Raw genomic sequence first — 10,091 nt, 5'->3', positions numbered from 1 at the left:
CTAAATAAACTGCTTCTAAATGATCTCAAATATATTATTTGTAGTAATAAGAGTGTTTTCTCCACCTTGATTTGAAAACGCACACAGTACTTAGCCAAAAAAAAAAAGGAATATGCATACAGTAAAATTATATATGATTATCCAAGTAATAAATTAAAGGATCAGGGAAACAAGACAAAGTGAAGGTTCTATTATCAAAAGAGGAAAACATTTCTTCTTTTGAAAATGGTGCTGAGCTTCTAAAGTTAATCTCACTAAAAAGTAAAAACCCTTCATCCATCGTGAAACAACAGTCTCACAAAGAGAAAAAAGAAGGTTCAATCGTTAGGTGAATACGATATTTTCCTACAATGTTCAATTATTAGCATTTATACTTATAGAATGACCATCACTTATACTTGTGAAATGATCATCATGCGCAAAGGGTGTGCAGTAGTAATTAACATGAATGAGTCTTGTAAAGTTGTGATTTTCAACTATCGTGTGGCGCCAAATTTGATTGTAATTTTCTCAATCATTTCCTTGTATGTATGTGGGTTTACTTGTAAGGGATGACTCTGAGAGATTGGTGAAGAATCAAGTTTCAAAAGATGAATCAGTGGAATTTGCGACTAGCTTGTGAGTAGCTCACGAGAAGCAACCCGCGAAAATGCCACGTGTGAAGCACATGACTAGAAACTGAAAAGTCATGCCAGGCTGTCAAGTTTGTGAGTGTTTTGCGGAAAGGGCCATCCCGCGAAGTACCACGAAACTCTCTATTTGGCAGAAAGTTTATTTCTTTACCAAATTCTTTACCCACACTATATATACCTGTGGACGACTAAATTTCTCGGTTCGAAATAAGTCAAACAAGTAAAATAGTTGTACAAATGCGAATTTGTATTGAATATATGTGGTACAATTCTCTGTGATTACAAAAGAGCGATCCTTTGATTCGATCTCCTTGAAAGATTTGTTGATTGGAGTTGTGGTAATGTGATTTTGATTTGAACACCAAATATACTTCAATTTGGCTGAAGAATGGATCGAAGACCTTTGAAACAGAATTACAACGAATCTCTGGCTATGAGCTTGTTAGAAATCCTTTGTTCTTCGCGTTCTTCGTGTTCTTCGTGTGTTCTTCATCTTTGAAGATTTGTGGTGGAAGTTCTTCGGGGCTTTAGATGCTTGAATCCGGAGAGCTTCACTGATTTGTGGTTTGTGAGGTTTCTGGAGGCTTTTGAGCTTGATTCCAATGAATTTTGAGATCTAGGAATATGATTTGGATGATTCCTCTTTGAATGTTCTTCGTATTCGAAGGTTTGTGGTGGAAGTTCTTCGGGGCTTTAGAGGCTTGAATCCGTAGAGCTTCACTGATTTGTGATTTGTTGATGTTTTCGGACACTTTAGGCTTGATTCCCGCAAACTTTTGGATCTAGGCGGATGATTTGGATGATTTTCCTTCGAATGTTCTTCGTATTCGAAGTTAAAGTTCTTGAAGTTCTTGGAGGCTTTAGAGCTTGGTTCCGGCAGAGCTTCTGGACTTCTGAGTGCTTCAAATGGCTTGGTGTCCTCTCCAAATCTCTAGATCTCCTTCAAATGCCTTAGGAAGGCTTCTATTTATAGGAGTTTAGGGGTAGGTAAGCGACACATGGCGAAGTCTGATTGGTGACACGTGGCAGAGCTTGATTGGTCCGCTTATGTCATCGCTTGAACGTGCTGGACTGATTGTGTCATCGCTTACACGTGCGAAGCTGATTATGTCATCGCTTACACGTGCGAGACTGCTTATGTCATCGCTTACACGTGCGCTGATGTGTGATTGGTTTTTGCATGACACTTGGCAAATTTCTATTGGTTTCTGAATAGTGATAGCAAAACCTAGCAGCAATATGTGGCGCTTTGTAATTGGCTGTATTTTGTGGACTTGGTAGTGTGATGTGTCAGCTTGTGATAGGTCGGAAATTTTCCCTCTCTACAAATGCCCCCTCGAGACTCGTTCACACACACAGTTTCAGAGTGTGGTGTGAGAATGAGTTTCGAAAACAGACTTTTACTCTTGGCTCTTCAAATGAAGTAATTGAAGGTGGCGGAGCTTTCAGCAGGATGAGATAACTTCCGAGGAGTAGACCCACCCATATGAAAGGTTTTGATGAGGCTGAAGAGAGGTTTGCAAGTATTTGAATGTACTTACATGATCGAGCTTTCTCAGCAGAGGTTAAGTTGAAGTAACTTCAGAAGAGTGTTTTTGGATTGTTCGCGGCGATCACATGGTATAGAAGATGGGGAAGACGCGAGGATGGTGGCTGGGTACAACATGCAGAGTCATGGGGCTAGCCTTGTGTTTTTAAGAACCGCTGGTGAAGTTATATCAGAAGAGTATACTTCGGATTACGGTGAGGCCATGTGGGAAAGTGGTTGAGTGCGCTTGTGTCATCATTTTACTCAGGTTGAGGTAATTTTAGAAGCTTATGGATTCTGGAGATGACGGTGTTGGTGGTGAAGAAGACGGGGATGAAGCAAAGCGAATGGGTGAAACATACACCACCATGGTATTGGTCCTATATGTCAGGGACCCTCTGGTGTAGGTGTTTCTGGGAGATACACCTTCGAATATGGTACTGACTGTATGTTGCATGGGGTCTGACAGTAAGTCGTAGAATGTGCATGCGTGATTGGACCATACTGACAGACGTTAAGTTGAAGTAATTTCAGAAAAGTTCATTCTGAAATACTTTAAGTTAAATTTAAGTTGGAGTAATTCCAAAAAGTGTGTTTTGAGGTACCAGCAACGATGACCTTTGAGTCCCATAGTGGTGGGGACATGGAATAAGGCTCTGGTGACCATTTACCAGCCCTAAAGGCTGAACTCTGATGAGCTGGTGCCTTGAAGGTTGTTTCAAGTGTTGGATGAAAGACAATTTGTAGGATACCCCAACACTTTTTACCATCTTCTTTTACTGCTTCTTGTTGGAAAAGCACAAAAAAATGAAAGATGGAGCTAACTTGTGATTCTGGTCTTAGAAACCAGTCAAGTTGCTGTTTGTTCTGAACCGCTGCCTCTGCTGGAAGACCAAGCAATTGGAGAGAGACTACAGGAGCCCTGAGGTTAGGAACAGGCGTCTCTGCTGGACTTGGATCTCCTGGCCAACCAAATCTGAAGAAGCATGGAACCACAATGCAGACCTTGTTATGAGTAATTTTATGAACAACTGTGGTCGTTAGGTGGAGAAACAAAATTTGTTTGGATCTCAAAACTACAATGATGCTGTGAAGAGGGTTTCTATTGAACCATGAAAGGGTTGATTTCAAACTGATTATGAAGCGATATTGGTTACTGAGTGTTGAGAATGATGAAGCCATAGTGAGAAATGGCTGTGAGAAGGAGGACTTGAAAATTTGAAAGAAGCAACTCTTCATTTCATGACTCAGTGTTTTTTTGGATGAGTTTTTGGTGAATCAGGCCCTTCTATTTATAGCAGAGAGATGAAGAATGGTAGATGGAGTAGTCAAGAATGGCGGATGGAAATTTTTTGGTGAGAATGGTAGATTCTCGACTGGTAGATGCCGAATGGTAGGTGGGAATGTTTGGCACCGAAAGGGGAGTGGTAGGTTGGACTGGTGACCCGATGTGATTTTAAGTTCAAGACACACTTGTGAGAGTTTATCTATACTTTTGAAAGGGAAGCCTTGATGAAGTCTGGAAAATAACCCTGAGAGGACTCAAACTAGATGGATGAATCTCAAATTTTGATATTGAGAGCTTTGGTTTTGGACATTGTCAGTGCTTCGACGATGTGAGTTAGATTGGTGATTTCCAAGCCATGAAAAACTATGCAAGACAAGTCTAGCTCGAAAATCTTGACTTTGGGTTGATTTCAACATAAAAGACAACTATCTTGGAATTGGGTTATTTGTGTAATTTTCGAGTTTCAAATGATGGAACGGACTCCAAAATTGGAATGTACGCGAAAAATTGAGCAAGATAGGTCCATCTTAAAAATTTTGACTTTTGGTCAATATTTACGCAAAAGTCAACTTTTTAGAAATTGGACGTTTGCACAATTTTCGAGCTTCGAATGGAGAAACGGATCCCAAAATTGGAATTTACTCGAAAAATTGAGTGGGACAGGTCCGTCTTGAAAATTTTGACTTTTTGGTCAAAGTCAAAGGTCCACTCGGTCAAAGCTTTTTATTTTATCTTACTTCTTTTTTTTTTTTTTTCTTCAGTTGGTTCGGACCAGGTCAGACTTCCGGGTCGATCCAGGTTGGTCTGGTCAAACGGGTCAGATGACGTCATTCATGACGTCATGCAACTGAGGCGCGTGCAGGGGTAAGCGCGTGACAGCGCGTGGCGCGTGGGAGAGAAGTCCGGCGCGTGTGAGCGCGTGAGGAATGATGGAGGCGCGTGGGAGCGCATGGGACTGGCGTTGCGAATTGCCGAATTTTCTAGCGGCGCGTGGAGGCGCGTGGCTCATCGTTTGGGCCTGAAATTTTTAGGTTTGGCCGATCTGAGGCCGTAGAATCTACTGGTATTGTCTGTTTTCTGAAATTGTGGGCAGATTTTCACAGATTCGACGAACTAAACCGTTGGTCATCGCGAGCTTATAGCGGCGCGTGGTGCGTCCGTTGTTAATGGCCTTTCTGGGTTTTGTAGATCGAGGCCCGTTTAAGGTCCCTGTGGGGTCCGTTTTGTGAAGCAATGAACTGATTTGGGCAAATTTTGAAAGACTATTCCGTTGGTCACTGTGAGATTGTGGCCGCACATGGGAGCACGTGGATAGTCTACTGTGTTTGATCTTCTCTGGGTCTTGTAGCTTGAAGTCCCTAGAAGATCCTTGTGGATTCAATTTTGTAGAAACAACACAAATCTAACAAAGAAATCCATAGGCATGGTTGGATTTGTTGCCATCTTATTCCACTCTGACGGTGGCAACTCTGACAATGTTTGACAACTCAGGCAGAGAGTGGTTTCAGGGTCATCACTGAGTATCTCTACTATTCTCAAGGGTTGGTGGCACAGTTTTTTTTTTTTTTTTTTAAGGGTGTGTGGTGGTCCTATCATTCTTTTCTAAAATTAATGAATTTGTTTCAATTATATGCGGAAGCATAAAATCAATGAAATTAATCCTTCCAAATAGAATCTATTAAATTGTATACATGATGACAATGCACTAAGATCCGATGCAATATTGCTATTGCACCATGCAATTAACTCTTAGTTATGAGAGAGAAATTTAAAAAATAAAAATAAATAAATAAAAAACCAGTCGCAGGCCCACGCGATGTGTGGGAATAAATAATTATTTTATATTATAATATAATGTATAATTTTTTTTCTCTAAAATTTTTTGACGATAGTTTGTTCTCACTAAAAATTAGACAATTTCAATTCAATCCAATTAGGTCTATTGGTTTTTTTCTTAATTTTTGGGTTGAAAAGTGTGAAATTTTATTATATTTGGGCTAAACTCTATAGTTTTGAGTTAAAAAATACAAAGAAAATACTAAAATAGACGCTAGAAATTAGAAAAATGAGCCTTAAATGCAATAAAAATGACAAATATTCAAAAATCCTATTCTGTCCATATTGGTTTTATTCGGTCCATTCTATCCCTCTTTTGTCCAATTAGATCCTATTTGTCCTGTTTAGTCCATTTTGTTTACTAAAGTTCTATTCAGTCCAATTCAGTCTATACAGTCTTATTTAGTCTATTTAGGTCCAATTCAGTCTATTCAGTCCAAATTGGCCCTATTCAGTCCACTTTGGTCCTATTTCATCCAAATTGGCCCCATTCTGTCCACTTTGATCCACTTTAGTCCTATTTGGGCCATTCGGTACACTTTGGTTCTATTTGGTCTATTCTGTCCACTTCGGTCCTATTCAGTCCACATTGTTCCTATTCCGTCCTCTTCGGTCCAGTACGTTGTTTTGGTCCTATTCAATCCGATATGGTCTCATTCAATCCATTATGTCTACTTCAATCCTATTCGGTCTATTCATTCTTATTTTGTCCACTTCGGTCATATTCGGTCCAATTCAATCTATTCAGATCACTTCGGATTATTTTGGTCCACTTCATTCAACCTAAAATAGAGATGAAAGAACAATATAATAAAATCCACCAAAAATGGAGAGAGAGAGAGAGAGAGAGATATAACATCTTGTGTGTGAAAAATCTATGAATGGAATGAAAAAGAGAATTGTAAATTTATAATAAGAGGAGGAGAATAAGAAAAGTAAAAAAATAAAGGAAGATAAAGGGATAGAAGAAAAATGATATTAAGGTAGATAGTAGTGGGGAGATGAAAAGATAAAAGGAATGGGAAAAGGTAGAAAAAGTATAACAATAAGTTGGGAAATTAATAAGAAAAAAATAAAAAATAAAAAAGAATGTTGGAAATGGGTGAATGATGTGGTCATTAATGTGGCTTAACAGGAGGGTATAGTAATAATAGATGCTATGCTTAATTACATGTGTGTGTGTGTAACAATAAAAAAATTAAACGTTAATTTTTTTTTTCTTTTTTTTATTCAAGGGTTGAGATTAAAAGTAATTTTTAAAACTTTTAATTTAGTTATTATACCGAATCTCAATCCTCAAGTCAATTTTGGTCAAAATAAAATAAATGGGATGGAAGCCTAAAATCAATCAAATATTAACTTCGCCAATCATGCATCCAATGCCTTTCTTGTAAACAATCCCTTACTAATTTGGTTATTCCAATTTACATTTTCAACTCAAAAGTCAAAAGCAAAGGTTCAAATATATATATATATATATATATGTGAATGAATGATACGGGAATTGATTTGTATCAAGTCAATTTTTTAATAGAATTAATAAATTTTGAACTTGTCAATCACGCTTGGCTTTCCTTCAAAATACAAACCCTAACTTTCCCATATATATATATATATTCCCCCTTGCTTAACATATTTGGTAATTCCAACTTATATTTTTTTACTCACTATCCTTCTTCTCTTGCTCATTACAGGTAACTGATTGATACGCCCTTCTCTTTTCTTTTTCTAAATGGTAGTATATCACAAAAATATCACAGATATGTGTAAATTTTAAATGCACCTTAATATTGATATTTATGAGGAGAAGCAAAGAAGCTAGAGGTATAAGAACCTTAATCGTGAGAATGACAGTGTATTGACTTTTATCAAGATCACACTGTCTAAGTGGTTTGGACAAACTGGCAAAGTGATATCAACTTATCACGTATGAAGTTCTTGAACGTATCAAGTTCAATAAAACATAGGCGATTGCGCCTATGTTTTATTTTATTGACTAATAGTGTAGTAGTTAAAGTATAGGGTGATAGGGTAAAGTTGTAACTTTCACACTCATTTAGTGTACATATTCCATGCACGTTATTTATTTCTCTTTTTAATTGTGGACATTAAGATGTATACATGAATTTTGAAATTGAAAGCTCGAATATGTGTGAAACACAAGAGCTTGTTTAGACCCCCTAATTAAAAATTAGGGCTAGATTGTTTTCATTCTTACTTAATCAAAGTGCGGAAACAAGAGTAAATGTGCTCAATGAACCGACACTACTCTAGTGCATAAACATGAATAACAAACAATAAAAATAAAGTACAAAAGTAAGGGAAGAGAGATGCAACCACAAGATAACACCAAGACTTGTTATCAAAAAGGAAACTAAAAAACTTGGTGAAAAACCTCTCTGCCGCCCACAGTAAATTGATCCACTAGATAATAAAGTTGGAGTACACGAATAATAAAAAACCCTTCAAGTCTAGTTTACCTAATATACTCGAGTCCTCTAAGCTCCTGCTACCAACAAACTTCTCGGAGTCATGTCTTCTTTAGCTCTCTAGATCCCGCAATATGTCCGATTGCATCATCAAGTCTCACTGGCTTTTTTTGGCAAATCCCCAAAACTTTCCAAGTTCCAAAGCACTCTCTACACTTTGAAAATGTGTGGGTTATGTTTGGGTACAAATATCCTCTCAAGTTATAACAATAGGAGAAGGAAGGAGAAGAAGTTAAAATGATTTCTTACTAAGGATGAGTAACTTTCTCTCTAAAAGATGGGTGTGTGCGTGTTGTAGAAAATCTATCTAGGGTTTTTGTCTCTAAATGACCTCCTTAATACTTTTGTGGATGATAAGGGTATATATAGTATGGGTGAAGGATAAGAAAGTCACACTTAAAAATCTTTTAGTTAGAGAGTTTCGTGGATATCTCATGAGAAAGCCTTACCCACGAGACACTCGCGAAATCCACTGATTCTTCATTTTATGCTCAATTCTTCACTAACTTAGTACTAAATCCAATACAATAAAATCCCACAAAATATAAGGAACACAATTAAAACAAATACAACACTTTTTGTCATAGAATAAGCCAACAAAAATGTTATGATAAAGATCATAACTTAACAAAAACACTATTTTTCAAAAGTAATATATACTGTCTAAGTTTGAAACAATATTTTTCAGGTGGACAGTCTACGGTAACCTTCAAATACGAGAACCGATGCACTGAGTCAATATGGCTTTGGTGCCACCCCATCAATTGGTGATAGTGATCCTGAGTTCACCTCAGGAACTTCAAAAACACTCCAATTGCCTGATCAATGGAAGGGTTTCATTTGGGGGAGGACCAAGTGCAGCCTCAATGCCTCAAATTATTTTTCATGTGGAACTGGAGATTGTGGTGGCAACAAAATTTGCCAATGGCCAATACCCAATTCCCCAGTGACCATAATTAATTTCACTATTAACCAGCCAGCACAAACCCCTTGTGGTCTCCTATGAACTGAACTTGAACCACGGGCATAACGTACCAGTCCGGATCCAACCTGTTGGTGGTTCTGGACCATGCCCTGCGGTGGATTGTGCTCAAGATTTTAGCGATAAAAAAAAAAAAAAAAAAAAAAACAAAACAAAATCTACTCTCTATATTTGTATTTTGAGTGTTATATGAAAGGCAAAACAAAAATTAAATGAATTTGATAATTTACATATAAAATTATTAACAATTTTCTTGAGTTTCTAATAAAAGACTTTTGAATCCCTAAAGCTAGTCTTTTTTATTAAAAAAATTAGTAAAAGTATTTTGCAAACAATAGCACATCAAAATTACAAGCAAGAGTCCAACAACAAAAATAGACTGGGGACAAGTTGCAAAAGGCATATGACTAACAAAATTATATGAAAAGGCACACGTGGCCCGTGCCATTTGCTTCTCTCCAATCCCAAAACAAAACAAACATAAGGCATGACAAAAGATAAGGAATGAATGTCTTGCACAAGTCATTCAATCAACCGTAAGAGCAACCACATCAGTCTTTCTAAAAATTTCTATCTATTTTACAAAAAGAACCTATTTTTTCTATTTTACACTATCACTTTACAAAGTACCTACATCAGTTTATCTATTCTACACTTTCTTTTATTTAAATAATATTTTTCTCACATTTTTTTATTATTTCACACCTACCCATATGACCCCACCAACTTTTAACCCACACTACTCACTATTTCTTTTTCTCTTAACACTTTCTTTTTCTCATTCTCCTTTCTTTTCTTTCTTTTTTCATCTTTTTCTTCTTCTTCTCCTTCTTCTTCTTTCTTCTTTTTCTTCTTCTCATTCTTCTTCTTCTTTTTCAATTTAGGTTTCACTATGGACGGTGATTTTGGGTTTCCAATTTGGGTTTAATTTTTTGAGGTATTTTCACAATTCGCTCCAATACCAATGGGCTTGATTTGTGATCGAATGTTATAAAAGATTTGTGCCCCCTCATCCTTCACTAATTGGTCGTTGGATGGTGTGGACGACTAAATTTCTCGGTTCGAAATAAGTCAAACAAGTAAAATAGTGTCACAAATGCGAATTTGTATTGAATATATGTGTGGTACAATTCTCTGTAATTACAAAAGAGTGATCCTCTGATTCGATCTCCTTGAAAGATTTGTTAATTGGATTTGTGGTAATGTGATTTTCACTTGAACACAAAGTATCCTTCAATTTGGTTGAAGGATGGATCGAAGATTGTTGAAACGGAATTACAATGAATCTCTGGCTATGAGCTTGTTAGAAATCCTTTGTTCTTCACGTTCTTCGTGT

Source organism: Quercus suber, unplaced genomic scaffold (genome assembly GCF_002906115.3).
Source record: "Quercus suber isolate HL8 unplaced genomic scaffold, Cork oak 2.0 scaffold_217, whole genome shotgun sequence".
NCBI classification, from domain to species: Eukaryota; Viridiplantae; Streptophyta; class Magnoliopsida; order Fagales; family Fagaceae; genus Quercus; species Quercus suber.
This window is presented reverse-complemented; position numbering follows the sequence as displayed.